At 34.3% G+C, this 16,666-nt stretch overlaps 1 protein-coding gene across 4 annotated transcripts in view; it reads right to left on the reverse strand.

Moving 5' to 3' along the window:
* LOC117108841 (gamma-aminobutyric acid type B receptor subunit 2-like) overlaps positions 1-15,861 on the reverse strand; it is a 73,790-nt gene extending 57,929 nt beyond the window's left edge. Inside the window, exons 1-2 of one of the 4 annotated variants that reach the window (XM_033251007.1) lie at positions 15,582-15,861; positions 11,235-11,565 (exon numbers count right to left, since the gene is read on the reverse strand). The gene's annotated coding sequence lies outside the window, so the exon portion shown is untranslated. Of the gene's footprint in view, positions 1-2,519; positions 2,575-11,234; positions 11,566-11,826; positions 11,962-15,055; positions 15,155-15,581 lie in introns of those variants that run through there. The other 3 variants (XM_033251006.1, XM_033251004.1, XM_033251008.1) reach the window with 3 other exon arrangements.
* Between the last annotated feature and the right edge of the window lie 805 nt (positions 15,862-16,666).

Here is a 16,666-nt window from a genome sequence, read left to right on the forward strand (position 1 = left end):
GCATATATCTGTGTGAGGACTTTCCCAACGCTGTAGCTTTCGTGTAGCTTCAATGCGCTTACTACCATCGTTGGCAGAGCCTGAGCAATTGGTTGTTTAAAAGGATTTCATCCGTCGCGTGACGACGGTGACACGCGGCGCTTAGTACACTTACCGTACCACTCAGCTATACGCTCAGCTCAACTGTTCATATGAAACGAATGAACTGAATACGATTAATTGCAGATTATTAAGTAAGATTAATTGCAGGTTTATTATTGTAGAACACTTCAAGACATATATACGAAGAAATCACTATTAATAGATCATGTACAAGTTTAAAGGAATTTATTATAATAAATTATTAATATTTATTTTGACATTTCTCTTTTTCATCAGTGCAGGAAGAAAGTGGCACAGTCAATCTTAAACTAATGAAAGAAGGGGAAAAATTACGCTAAAGTCATTTAAAAAAAATTAGATATATAATATAGGCCTACACACTTGCTTCATAAATCCGCCATGCAAGTACGCCATCAACGCAAATCGAAATGTAACGGATACAAAATTGTCCCTTTAACCATCTGCCTAACACTTATGTGGGCGTTATATGAGGAGAAAAGCTATCGAATCTTGACGCTCTATTCGGGTTTTCAACGGGGGTATTTCTGCGTGAGAGAACAGGACATTACCACGTTTCGCCGCTCAGCTTAGATTAATAAATTTTAAATTAAATATAATTCATTGCGGATTATGAAGTAAGATTAATAGACGATTCTTTCTTGTAGAACACTTCAAGACTGAAATACGATGATACCATAATGACACCATCATCAAATGAATACTCTACTGTCAAGGCGCAAGCAAATCACGTCTTAACGTAAATACTGGTCCGTCGTTTAACATTTTGAAAGATTTATACGCGATGACGGATGAATGCGAACATTAAATATGCAAATTACACGCATTTCAAGAGGAAGGAAATATTATACAATTCTTAGGCCTCGTGACACTGGTAGTAACACAATAGGAAACAGTCACGTGAATTAATGTATTAAATTATTAATACTAGGCTTAATTAGTATTGACGCACTATGAAATGATGAGTACCGGTAATATAAAAGCTTAATTGCAAACAATAAATCAAAATGTATATACACATCATATCTGAACGTTAACAATATGTACTAAATACTGACAGACTAACTAAAAAATAGTGTCGGAAAGCGATTGTCGGCAAACACGAAACGTTAAGCCGGGCACTCACTGCGTCGTACGACGGTCGTACAACTAACTTCGTCCCTTGTGAGCTCTAGACGACGCGACGCGCGCCGTCTGTTGATTGTCGTTGGAAGTCTGAACAGGTCGTCATTAAAACGACCCGGTTTTGCGTACGCGTCAATACGTTGCGTTCTACATAGAATCGCGTCGGCCGACGACCGCCAGGCGCAGGCAAAGTCCGGCTTCTATCCTTTCAACCCTGTGAACGTTGTGGTAGGTTATTTCCGAAAATAACGTTAGGACAACCCTTGTACCTAAACTGAAACGTTGCCATAACGCTACAGGAACGTACAAATTGTTAGCTAGCGCCTTATTGGCGTTGCAGTCTGATCTTTTAAGCCTGGTTCCCTTACAATCGCTACTATCGCTACAGTGGTTTCAGTGCAATCGATCCTACCCTGCGTAGCCTGTCTCTTATACACATCTAGATGTGTATAAGAGAACATTTGATTGCGGCTCCTCGAAGAATTTTGGCTTTTCTCCCTGGACTCTCAAACTGGAAGGCACCCTGATTCGACTAACCAATCAGTATCAAGCCTGGTTTCCTTAAAATTGCTACAATGTCGCTACATTGTTTTAAGTGCAATCGTTGTAACGTACTGCGTAGCAGTCCTCGACGAAATCGTAAAGGCTTCCCTTACATACATGGAAATCTCAAACAAGATAATTGACAGAAACAGTCCTCAGATATAGCGAAAATTGATATTATTATTAGCCTTATAAATGCCATACCGCTAGCCCGCGGAAGTCTGTTTGATTATTTAATCGATTCAAACCACCTTGTTCATACATCTAATACGACCTCGCATGTTAAAAGTCTCTTGTAGCATTAATAGAGAACATGATTTTGCATTGAGCACGATTTACCGATTTATACAAAAGTGCATAAATACCACGCAGCAACTTTGACTTATACATACGGAAATCTCATTATTATTTAGTAACAGATATATTTCCACAGTGTGTAAAGACCTATATACTAAAAGTCCATTATTTCCAATGAAAAAATAATAATCTGAGTTACACGACGTTCGAGGATAGCTCTTTGTGTCACAACAAATACATAGGCATACACAGTTCCTGGTTGCTTTTAGTGACGATAAATAAAACATGGCAGTCTAATTCACTTAAGGTTATTATGTATTCACTCGCCCGAGATCTTATTATTGTTAATAATATATTCCAAGAAATATTCACCTAACTTAATGTCAATGTATGATGTTTGATAATAATAATTAAAAAAAAAACCATAGGCCTACCTTAAGTGCTTAACACGTCTATAGAAGAATGTTTAATGTTTCTGTCCTAGCTCTTGTCATGCATATTATGCATGTGTACGGATATGCGTCTTTGATTTATATTTGTTATTTTCTTCATTGTATAATTGTGTTTGCGTAGATTTTCAGAACTGCATTGTTAGTCGTTCGTTAAACTTTATCTTGGTAAATAGTGGAGAGCGAAGAAAAGCTACTGCTAATAATGTTAATGCTAATCCCCATAAGCCTTGTCGAATAATTTAGAAAAGCAAGGAACGTTTAGATGTCGTATAAACTGAGTTAAAGCATAAATCTCTAGGGAGATGTGATGCTTGGCAGTATGAAGGCCGGAAGATTAAAATGAACAAATTCTATGGCTTACATAATGTACTTATGGGAGAACCCCATTTGGATTGTTAAGAAGGGCACACACTGTGTAACTTGTCTATGATAGACTTAGCGGACTATCATTAAAACCGGTCCGTTGCACGCATCTCGTCCGTGGAATCGCGCCGACCGATGACCGTTGGCAAAAGTGTGTGTGCCTGCCCAGCGTTAGCTTCAGAATTTTCTCGACTGCTAGTAAAGATAAACTTCCTTTCTTGTTATATACCGTGACCACTATGTCACGTCCAACTATGGACTGGATATGTAGATGTGAATCAAAGCAAGCTACCTATTTAGTAGGGATTAAATGAAGTTATAAATACAACAAATCTGACTTTATCTTTGTGTATATAAACAACCCTGAACAAAACGAAGAGACAATGACCAGCTATTTGGTATGACTTAATGAATAATACTAACCCAAGAAACAGTTAAATTACATTGAATAAAACAAAAAGACAGTAACTACAAAAAGAGAAAGAGGCATTATATATATATAGAGTGTATCTGGTGGTATTTGAATCTGTTCAACCATGAAGCCTCCGTGGTCTAGTGGTTATGACACTCGCCTTGACAGCGAGAGGTCGCAGGTTCGAGTCCCGCCAGAGGCATTTTATTACACAATTTCTTTATTCATTTATTTACAGGACTACATTCGTTGAGAGCTATGCTACACGGTGTATTTATTAAGTCCTTTATTCGAACACTGTATTTACCTTTCTTTGATGATTTATATATATATATATATATGTATATATATATATATATGTATATATATGTGTATACATATGTGTGTGTATATATAAATGTGTGTGTGTATATATAATATATATATATATATATACTCAATATACCTATAGAGTTATTACGTAGCTTAAAAATTCGCTTCACTATGGGTGAGCCCTCAAGAAAAAGAGAAACTATTGGTCTTATTAGATACATAATGATATCACATACTGTGGTCTAAACGGCATGAGGCTCGCCAAGATAGCGAGAGATTCTGATGGAACAGAATCTTTCCCTATTACTGCTACAGAAGGACCCACAAAACGACAGTAGGGAGATTTCGCAAGCTTACGAAAACGACAACGAATAGAAATACGTCATTATCATTATCGTCATGAGTACTTAAAACATTCTTGTCAATACTGTATACTGTACAAGCTGAACAATAATCATTGATTCATGTAAAAATCTTAAATCTCTAATGTTAAAGATATGCTACTGTAGGGGAAGGGAGTGTTGTCTAAAAATTTGATGACGTAATCGTTATCTTTTTCGTAAGCTTGCAAACACATATTAGTGTTAAAATACGTATTGGTTAATAACAATATTAAATGGATTCATAATGGGCTACCACCAGTTTTGCCGACTAAACTCTCAAAATAACCTCGACTGAAGAGTTATGGATAGATATTAATTTACTGAAGTGCCGGATTATTGTAGTACTATTGTTAATAGTTTTTTTTCTTTCTACGTGACTAACATTCACCAATTTCGTGTTAAAATAAGTAAGCCTAATAGCGCTCGAGATTTATTACTTCGTACTTCTTTAGAAACATTAAAAGATATACAGCTTGAGCTGAATCTAAATAAAAAAAAAAACAACTTTAGATTTTTTTAAATAATAAATACATTATCAATTTCATATTATTAGACAGATTATAATTATATAATTCAGTTATGAGTCACTGATTTTATAGTCATTTACTACGATTTTTTTTTTGTTGGTTACAGTACACTGTTAATGTTCATGTTTATTAATATTATCTTTAACAAAGAAGGAATGCCTACATATTTAACAAAATTCCTTGTTCTACTTTCAATATACAAGGTAAGCAATATTAAATTTTATTTTCCAATTTTTTTTTTGTAGCTCAATACAGACTCTTTATCTTTAGTGTAACATTACTATTCAGAATTGACGAACATCTCATAGCAAATCCGAGCCGAATCAATTCACCTCTCTTGCTTACCTCTGTTCTGATGTGATTAATACAAACATATATTCACCCGATAATGAAATAATGATTTAGACAAGGCTGGCATTCTCCCAATTACGCCTGATTTATTGCGCTATGAAAACACCGATGGTTCGTCCACAATTCTTTCAAAGATAGACAACATACGCTGCGACAATGTCATAACAGTCGGCCAGTGTTCGACTTCCACAGGCCAAAGCGAATTTAGCAATCATCAATTATTTTTGAGTCAATTAACCAATATAGGCAGATCTACTACAACCGCTATGTTTCGTTTATTTATTCATTCATTCATTCATTCAGTTAAATGTGTTTGTAGGCTTTATCAACAAAGTTGCTATGAAAGTATTTCTGATAATGCCGCTCGACACAGGCCTAATGAAAATAGCTGATTTACAAACAACGTTATATATAATATGCTTATACCGCTGAGATATGATGCTAGACTATCACCCTCATAAAACAGTATTTAACAACCGACCGATAAACGGATGTTGTTTGGTTAATTTCCAATGGGTCTAGTTTGTGGTTACTATACACATATGCACACACGCACACACACTCTTTTATATCTGTCTCTTATACACATCTAGATGTGTATAAGAGACAGATGCTACACGGTGTATTTATTAAGTCCTTTATTCGAACACTGTATTTACCTTTCTTTGATGATTTATATATATATATATTGTGTGTGCTGTCTCTTATACACATCTTACAGTACTCGAACACACTGCATACGTCATTAGTGGAAAACCATAACAAACAACTAAATCTCGACCACATACCATTTCTTGCCCCGTAAGTAATGCCCTTTGAACCAAGTTATATCGTTCATTACGGTGCGGCCGTGAGTAAACGAACATTTTCAGCTTTTGAAATGTTAGCGCATGCTTCAGTAATTAAATAATTGAAATACATTAACCAAGTTAAATAACGTTTAAATAATTGAAAAAATTAAATTAAAAACCTTTATGTACCAAATGTAAAAACTGCCAACAACAAATACAAGCAACAGTATGGGAAGTCCCTAGATGCGTTATGTTGGCGTCGTGCTTTAGGTCTAGATTTTAAACATCATTCTCACTTAATTATTTTTATTTTATTTATTTTCTGCTTAAAATGCTTTTAATTCGTTAGCTCCCATTACAATATTTATTATTTTTAGTTAAGTTGAATTTAAAGTATCACTAAATAACAATGATATTCCCAACAAAAAATTTAGCTTAAAATCGGTTTATAAATGATTGATATAAAAAATCCCATAATTAATAACGTAGTATAATGCAGTATAATATATAAAAGCTAACCCTATATAGGTAATGTATACGTCAAGACATTAACTTTAAATTGTCTTGAGGTAATACTTTATAAATAGAGTATATGTAAATTGTAAACGGTAGGTAAATTTGCATTAGCAAACATTAAATTGGTCAAATATTAAATACTACGTTAGTCTAGATTTTGTGACAGGAATTCGTCATATAAATTGCATTGCAACGAAAGCGTATCTTGATCTAGTTAAGTTATTGGGACATGTTCTGTAGTATACGGAGGTACTTAACACCAAAGTGATTACTTAGTCATTGAGTAACATCATTGATTCGCCTACAGGATGTTTTTGACTATCCAATCACCGTATTATTATCAAGATTCAACAAAAGAATTCTTTACAATGTTCTCTACGCTCATTGACATGTGAATTCACTCACTTTTCCATTTTTATTTAGATTTAAAAAAATTTATTTATATTATATTTGTATATGTTTACTGATATGTTTCCGAGATTTGATATTATTGGATCGTGAGTGGATTTCCCGTACGATTAAAAATCATAATGGTACTGGGTTTCGTCTACAGGAGTTCGTGCTTCGAACAGGTCATTCCATTCATAGAAGAAGCCTTTTGATGGAGAAAGTGTACCTATTAGCAAAGGTTTTTCCAGATCGAAACTTTTAAGCTGCGACTTTGCTTTATGTTTTAGGTCTCGTCTCGTTCACATTAGGTTCTAAATGGATTTGATTTTATTTAAAATCTGTTATTATATCTTGTTAATTATCTATGTTTATTTCTCAGTTGTAGGATTTTGTTGGTGTTTTTTAAAAGTTTTTTTTAGTCTGAATTATTCATTATTGATAATTTTAATTTACGCGGATAAATCTCAGATTATAGGGAGTTGCTTACAAAAACGATAACGAATACGTCATCAAGTTTGTATACAACCTTTCCCCTACAGTAGCATATTTGTCACAACGTAGGCGATTCAATTTTTTTTTTGCATTATTCAAGGATCATATTCAGCTCATACAGCATATTTTAAAGACTGTTTTAGGCACGAATGACGATAATGATAATGACGTATTCGTTTTTGTAAGGTTGCGAAACCTCCCTGGTTTGTTATTGCTGTGTTTGTTATTATTATTATTATTATTATTATTATTATTATTATTATTATTATTATTAATTATTATTATTATTACTATTTTTGTTGTTGTTGCTATTGTTATTATTTTTGTTATTATTATTATTATTATTATTATTGTAAAGTAATATTATTATTATTATTTTTATTATTATTATTATTATTATTTTTGTTGTTATTGTTGCTATTGTTATTATTTTTGTTATTATTATCATTATTATTGTAAAGCAATATTATTATTATTATTATTGTTATTATTATTATTATTTCATTATATGTTATGATTTTTGGGATCAGTAAAAAATAACAATTTAGGCTTATTTTGATCCTCCTTCCTTTTTGTTAAATTCCCACTTTTTGCTTACTATGATCACTTTTTTGGTCTTGTATTTTTTTTTTTTTGGTTTACCAAGAAGTGGATTTTATGTTAATTGTTTTATGTTCGAAAGTAAAATACACTTTGATTTGATTTTCATAGTTACATTTTCATTATCATGATAAACATTATCATTATCATCATCATTATCATCACCACCACCACTAATAATAATAATAATAATAATAATAATAATAATAATAATAATGATAATGATAATAATAATAATAGTAATAATAACTATGATGTTGATTATTATTATTAATAATAATTATAATAATAATAGTAATGATAATAATAATAATAATAATAATAATTATAATTATTATGATGATGATGATTAATAATAATAATAATAATAATAATAATAATAATAATAATAATATTGCTACTACTTCTAAAAGTAAAACTTGAATAGCGATGTTTGTTTAACCTACGTTCGTGGCCTATAAAACTATTCATCACAAGGCCTTAGATATAGCAGATTTAAATCAAACACCAAAAACACTTCGCATTAATCTATACTGTGCAAAACTAACTTTTTTTTTCTCTCCTCAATATTTCTCTTATTGGATTGAGTTTACCTAGGTGTGTGTGTGTGTGTGTGTAAGTTTAGGCCTAGTACTGTACAGAAAAGTAAGTCTGTATTACTGTATCTGCTGTATTTATACATTTTAAGTAGTTTAAATTAAGTTTGATTGTTAAGTTATAATAAGAAGGGGCTTTCAAATTGTGTGCTTGTGCTTTTTGTATGTTTTTTTTATTGTAACCTTTTTTTTGTATTTTTTTTGGTTTTTAACGCACCGTCAATTGACGAGTGCCACTGTAACAAAAGTGTAAGTTCAATAAATTATTATTATTATTATAACATGGTATTTTGTCCAATAAGGTCTTGTCAGTGACAATTTTACCTGCACTTTAGTGAAATGTAACATTTAGAATTATTTATTGCCATATAATTTTTTTTACAACTGAAGGCCAACTCAGACAGCGTCATACGACGCAGCCCGACGCGATTCATCGTCGGGGACAGTCTTGAGCCGTCGTGAGAAATATTAAACATGTTTAATATCCTACGACGTGACTGCCCCCGACGCAAACCATCGTTTCTGCGTTCAACTCGCACAGACCCGACGCGACAACAAATCGCGTCGAGATGCGTCGTTCGACACTTGGTCTGAGTTGGCCTTAACATGATATAGCAGGATACATTATTCAATAAAATACGGTGAACTTTCATTAACAATTTACGGCCCCTGGATTTTTATAATACTGTGTAATATTGTCACAATAAACGAGATTGCCATGCAAAACTAACCGGAAGTTTTCAAATCATTTATAGCAATTACGATTCGTTAAGCAATAATATAACAAAAGAAGAGTCGTTCCGCGACTCTTTGATATAACCATCGTTTATGACAATGTAAAGTAAAACAAACTTCGTCTGCCACCTGACAGAATGCACGAGGATTGACATTGCTTCGACCAATTGCCCACATAGATCGCAAACAAATTTGTAATGCTTTAGCCTATCGCCGTAAGAAGCTACAGGTTGTTTAAAGCTGACTGTCCGCCATTTGTCCCCGAATTTGTCCAACTATGAGTGGGCATTTACCCGACGCAATACCATGGTACAGTGTTCGTTTTATAAGTGAATCGTCGTTGACAACATTCATAAGTTGCACGCGATGGGTGCTCATTATAAAGGGTCCTGGATTCAAAGCCAATTCAAAATGCCACATTTTTATGTATAAATAAGACATGAAATGCTTCTGATCAAAACCATAGATAATAATTTATCAGGCAAATATACAGAAATGAAAAAATATTATGGTCTGTCCGGAAGCCCAAACAATATTTGCTCCCTATCCTTAAAAAAAAAATACTGGGGCTCGAACCCATGACAAAACGTTATTAGCATTACGCTCTGCCGACTGAGCTAACCGGCCATGTAATGCAAATAATGGATCCTAATGAAAAATTGGACTATGTAATTTTGATATTTGGTTCGATGTTTGAATAATCCCGTTAATAATATTGATAAATGTTAACCAATCTCCAACAGGAAACATTTGGCACCAACTAAAGAAAGTTGGTAGTCAGACTGTAACAAACAGCATGATAATATAAAGATACCTCAGGTGTTGCAAAGTACTTTAAGTCTAAGATAAATTTTCCAAAGCTTTTATAGACACAAAATAATAGACTTTCAGTTAGCCTATACCGTGATAGACCTACGTAAAAGATGTACATACAACTAGGCCTATATAAACATATTTGCATGCTGAGGCCTAACAGTCGGTTTGTGCAGGTTTGTAAGATGATTTGATAAAAGCTGTATCACTTGACAGATACTAGCGTAAAATATAAAAAAACCAGGCACGTTTCGCATTAAAGCTAACATCACTTAAGCGTACAACTCTGTCGAGTTTTCATAAAATCGCTACACCCTTCTCCTTTAAATTTCTGTGACGCTGATTGGTTGGTCAAGAGGAGCCCCTCCCATTGCGGCGTCGAATACAGATACGCAATGCAACAGCTACGCAGTGCAACGACTGCAATGAAAATCATTGTAGAGACAGTTCAGGGATTGTATAGAAACTAGGTTTAACGTACCTTTCAACTTTCAAAATTCAGTTCATAAATATATGTCATAGTTTTCAATTGTTCAATGTTAATCCTGGCCTTAATAGAGGCCTATTGAAACTAAAAAATGATTTAAAAAAATCACATTCATAAATTCACGAACACTTTCGTTTAAGATTCAACCTTAATCTATATTTTAATCTATGAAGACAGCACAAACTTCATTACATGCGAATTGAAGCCTAAGGGTAATTGTCATTCCCAAGTCTACGGTACTTAAAGTGCCTCTTACTATTTAAAATTGCTTTGTCTTTCATCGTGAAGCCCTCCGTGTTTGAGTCTGCTTCAATTTTCATCTTTAAGAAGTCTCCTAAGACCAGTCCCTTTGAAAGCATAACAGTTTCTATTTATCTACATTTTACATTTTATTATATTGTTTTGGTTTGAATTCGAGGACAAGCGTGGTTAACATCAAGGAGAGTTTTAAACGTGTTGACGAGACGTGCGTATAGTAACACTCAATGTAGTCAATCCACAGAGAGGAGAGTAAACATTTAAACGTAAACAAGTCAGATCGAATAATTCACATATTTAAAAAAATAAATAAATAAAAGATGAATGCCATTGTCTTACGCTGGTTCTTTATTATAATAATTAATTTCAATTCAAATTTTATTTTCGGATGAACATAAATACAAAGACTCTCCAATCCACACAAACAGAACATAATCAAGCGTAATACAAATTATACAATAAAAGAATAAAACCAACTGTTATCTTATATAGCCTCAATACGAGGCTTACAAATTGGTGTTGTTTTCAGCCTGGATTTAAACCATGAATCTTGGGATTGGAGGACAACCACTGAGCTATTGTACCACAATACAACTGAGACAGAAAGCCACTTACTAATACTACTCCCGATGAGCTATGGAGACGGTAATTTATTATTTTTGAAAACTCACCTGTTTCCTTGGTCGAAATAATCCCGAAATCGATTAGTCCCAAAACACTTTGTTTTGTTAGCGCTACTGACGACTTGACAGTGTAAAATAAAGTTCCGGCCGTCAAAATAATTTGGAGACGACACAAGAGCAGATCAAGTGTAAACCTATTGTTGCACACAATTTAGCCTTACGTTTTCCTGGATGTGATTTTTGAACGAAGAATTGGAAATGAGAGGAAAGATATTAATGTACTCCGGGCTTGTTCTGAGTACTAATTTGGGTTAACCATGCCGCAGTGCTATTTGAATTCAATACTGCAAAACCTCTCCAAATGTAACCGTCGGTGTTCCTGAAATGATATTAATAATGAAAACAAAAATTAGAAAATGTTTTCATTAAAATGGTAAATTATAGATCTCATGATATTCCCATTAGATAGGCCTGTAAATTCGTTGCAACGCGAAATAATCGTGCTCTTCAATTATATAGCATGATATGAAATTTAGCCAGCTAGTAATATTTTACTGGAATGAATACCGGTAACTGTTATTTTTGAGGTTTATAACAACACGTATTGATTATTTTTTACGTTAAACAAGCTTAATACAACCTTCTGATAAGTTTACTCTCAGTCGGGAACTATATACGAAATAGTGGTGCGATGTGCCGCTCGCCGAGTAGCAATAAATCAGTACTCATCCAATGCCTGTTAGACTACGAATGAATCTCCAGATCTCCCGTATCACCGCTCTATACGTTTGTGAGCAAACAGATAATTAATAAGGCAAGCTGATGAATACCTTACTATTGCAATTTTCTGCGCATGCGGACTTAGAGACATTTGTGTTGGTTTAGCACGCGTGCGTGATACGTCATCAGAATTTACCATTATTTTGTCACTATATCTTCCTGCTGGCCGACCAGAGCAGTTTTAAGTTAGAAAGATCACGTTTCGAGAAAACTAGTAAATATATCATTTATATAGGAAATACGCTTCTGGATAAATGGAAAAAAATCTCTTATAAACAGAGCCCCAAATATTTTGTTTTAAATGTTCATATCTATTTTTAAGACCTGTAGGCCTAGGCCTATTATTTTATATCTGTAACAATTTACAATGTAATTGTACAAGCGAAAATGCGTGTCGCCACGGTCTTTCATCTCTCCACGACTTGTTGTCTCCAAGATGTTGCAAATGACTTTTTGGTAATATAAAATATCTATAGCTTTAGACGTCCATTTAATTAATATCGGCATTAACTACTTTATGATTACCAAATAAATACAGTTATTCTTTTAAACCTATAGCGTATAATGCCATATGGCCTAGTTAAACTAGTTACTAGTTTTCTTCTGGTAATTTCAGCAAAGGAAACGTAAACAAATAACTTTTGATAACGGCTGTCTTTTTTATGACTCAATTTTCATTTATATTTGAAAATATTTATTTCAAAAAGTTTCTCTATAATCGTTTAAGCTTAACTGTTGTGTATGACAAGGCCATTGTGAGCGTATGTTGGCGGAGATACTGACGTCACAGTAGGTAGTGAAATAATAATGTGAATGTAAAGAATATGTTTGTTCACATTTATTCTGCTTTCGCTTTACCTTAGGAGCGACTGTCTCAGTGGTTATGGCTTAGACTCTCAACATTGAGGTCAGGGGCACGCGAAACGATATTTACGTCACTGTTTCTACCTTTATTTTATTATTATTATTATTATTATTATTATTATTATTATTATTATTATTATTATTATTATATATAAAAATATAACATTGATTCAATATTTAATACTATTATTGTATTATATTATTAGTGTTATTATTATTATTATTATTTTATTGTATTATTAATTAACATTAACTAATGTCTATCTAACTATGCCAATATCTTCACGTAAAACAGCACTGTGTGTTATGTTTCTTACATAGCCTATTGAAACTGGCCTTTTAGGCTAAAGTTGCAAATCTTCGAATTCTTATACATTCAAACGCCTGTCTCTTATACACATCTAGAAGTAATTGTGTAAAGAGGAATTAGGTTTGAAGATATCACAGAAATACTTTGGTAAAATGGAGTGAGAGGATGCATACATAAAAATACTTTGTTGGAGAGAATTTATATCAGGGAGTTCGAGTAAATTTCAATTTAAAAATAACCTAGAGGAATGAGACCGCGGTGGAGCGCCAGATATAATCCTGATAGACTTTTTTGAATAATGTGAAGTGTATTTAAGTATGAGGGGTACCGGTAGGTATTAGCCCATACAAGCCTTTACGATGAAAATCAACATGAAGAAATCATGTATTAATCTGGACGTCGATAACAAATCAATCATTTAAACGAATATGCGTCTGTACCCAGATTATTTCCACCAACATAAACAGCTGTGTAACTGTTTTTGAAGACTACTAAACACCGTACAAATTTGCTCATGACAAAATGACAAAAAGCGCACATGAATTTTGATTTGCTCCTGCAAATTGGATATTGATGGTTGAAAAAAAATTGGAGTTTTTCAACATTTATATGTAAATCTATATAGTAAAGTTCCGTTTTGAATAAACATGGAAATTCGGATTACGCACCTAGGACCGTGGCGGCCGCAGTGCATCGGCCGCAGTGCATCGGCTATGGTCAGTAAGCTATGAAATAGATAGATTTATAGAGATTTATTTTGATGTACACATCAAGGATAACCCTCAAAAGTTTGAAGACTTATTTCCAGTGGGGTCCTTCTGGTGGTGATTGTGCAGAAGGCCTACGCCGCTGGGGCGGATCCAGAATTTTTCAAACGGGACAGCACAACAGTTTCAGAATAGATAAGCGAGTAGTGCTTATTTTCAATACATAACAATGATATGTATTAAAAATACATATCAATTTTAGGCTATGTATTGAAAATACATAACATTGATATGCATTGAAATGGTAAAATTTAGTGACTAAACGGGGGTGGGGACAATCCCCTACTCTTTACCGAAGAGTGCACTGCGTTCTTTAACGTGCACATGGACCACAATTCACACGAACCAACGGCTTAATGTCTCACCCGAAAGACGGTGCGCTATGTAACGTGCATTTCAGCCCTCCAGATAAAAAACAAGAGCAGCGAAGGGGAATTGAACCGGCCCAAGTGATCTCCAAGGTTCCGCGCACACACAAGAAAACGCTGCGTCAAACGGCCTTATCTGAAACATATCCTCTAAAACTTTTTTTAAAAATGGCATTCTACGACTGCATTTAAATTAGGCATTGGATATCATAAAAAGCTAAATATGCGCCCTAAGTAATTCTAGACCTATGCCTATACAAAAAAGCCTGCTTTTGAATTCAGAAAAGAACTTAAAACTGTGAGCCTGCTACGTTGCTACAACATACAGTGAGTATAGATGCGTTTCAAACTGTATGAAGGCCTTCACGAGTAAGCAATTCGTTTAAAGTAGGCTAAAGTTGATTAATACTATTATTGTATTATATTATTAGTGTTATTATTATTATTATTATTTTATTGTATTATTAATTAACATTAACTAATGTCTATCTAACTATGCCAATATCTTCACGTAAAACAGCACTGTGTGTTATGTTTCTTACATAGCCTATTGAAACTGGCCTTTTAGGCTAAAGTTGCAAATCTTCGAATTCTTATACATTCAAACGCGTTTCAAAAAGATTGGAATACGTTCAGATACAAATTTAATCCTACTAGCGCTGGTGCAATTTGTCTCGCTGTCAGCTGGCAATAACATTGGTAGAATTTCTTTCCTTAGAATGACCTAATGAAAATATCATCGTCGATTCTTGCACAAATAATCATCCAACAAGCACCTACCCTTGGTTTGAACTTCTGTTACCTGTCTGGATTCCATCCACTGTGAATCACTAGTGAATAAAACGTCCAGGAGGCTAAATGGCTATTACGGCACTGAAGCAACCGGCTATAATTATGTACTGGTATAGAAGACTGACGCGCAACGCGTCATCACATAAGCATTTCGTATGATATAATAATGGTAGAATAAATCGCCAACGGTTTCATTATAATAATAATGAACGTCGCAATGACGCATTGTAAAGGCAAAACAATCATACTGGTCCCTTTTAGAAATATCCATAATAGCTAGCAACGTTGTTTTTTTTTTTTTATTAAATCGCTTTATTTTGCACGTTACATTAAAGCGGATAATGAATTTATTCCTCCATGGATGAAGTCACCACCAGCGCGATACAATATAAAATGACCCAGGAACATTCTTGAATACATACGACATAGCAGAGGGTTCCAAGTGGTGTTGTCGTAGAAGAGACAGTCCATCCACTATTAATAATCACAGAAACAATACTAAATTTCAAAATACCTGATTTTCTGGGAGATTCGTTACCGGTACCTACCCTCCATGCCCCAGCCGCTGAATCTGGAGACCTACAGTAAGGAGCCAAAACATTGAGTGCTTCGCCGCCATTGTTCTACTAATGCATGAACATTCTCCTTGGTAGACAATTAGCAGGGACAAATGCTAAATGCCATTTGTTGTTTAATTATTCAAACATTTTAATGAGTTTTACAAATGCATATACGTCAAGGTTACTTGAATTAAGCTTCATTTTTATGATCTTAAATCACAAGTGTTATTATTTAGTATTGTGTATTATAAAGCGTATACCTAATCGTTTGGAAGCGCCTCGTCTATTCTTACCGGCCCTTGTGGGTCATAATGTTATTGTTTTTTTTTTTTGTTTTTTTTTTGTTTTTTTTTTTTTTTTTCGAGATTGGATTGATTGAGTAGCTGACTAACAGACTGACTGAATAGCTGATAGTTGACTGAACAACTAATTGACTTACTGACTGTATGACTTAAGCCGGGCACTCACTGCGCCCGTCGGTCGTCGGCCGACGAGATTCTATTAAGAACGCAACGCGTCGACGCGCGCGCAACGGATCGTTTTTAATGACGATCTGTTCAGAAGTCCATTGACAATCATCAGACGGAGTCTCATGTCTAGCGCTCAAAGAGAGCGGAATTAGATCTGTTGTGCGACTGTCGTACGACCGTCGTACGACGCAGTGAGTGCCCGGCTTAACTAAATGACAAACCCACCTAGAGAGCAGCTCGGTCGGCTAATCTTGCGGTAATCACTGTGTGTGCGCTGAACCATGGAGATCTATTAAGTTCAATTCCCATCGCTGCCTTTCCTTGTGTTTCAGCTGGAGGGCTGAAATACAAGTTACAATAGTGCACCGTCTTTCGGATGGTCCCGTGTGCATTTATGGCCCATGTGCACGTGAAAGAACGCAGTACACTCTTCGGAAAAGAGTAGGGGATTGTCTCCCGGTGTACTGCCCAATCACCACCAATCCAATCCAATCTACTGACTCTCTGAATGACAGAATTACTGACTGACAAACCAATATACTGACGGACAGACTGATTCTTCGATAGTA

This window comes from Anneissia japonica, unplaced genomic scaffold (assembly GCF_011630105.1).
Source record: "Anneissia japonica isolate Jap-2015-1 unplaced genomic scaffold, ASM1163010v1 scaffold6417_len956965_cov193, whole genome shotgun sequence".
NCBI lineage: Eukaryota > Metazoa > Echinodermata > Crinoidea > Comatulida > Comatulidae > Anneissia > Anneissia japonica.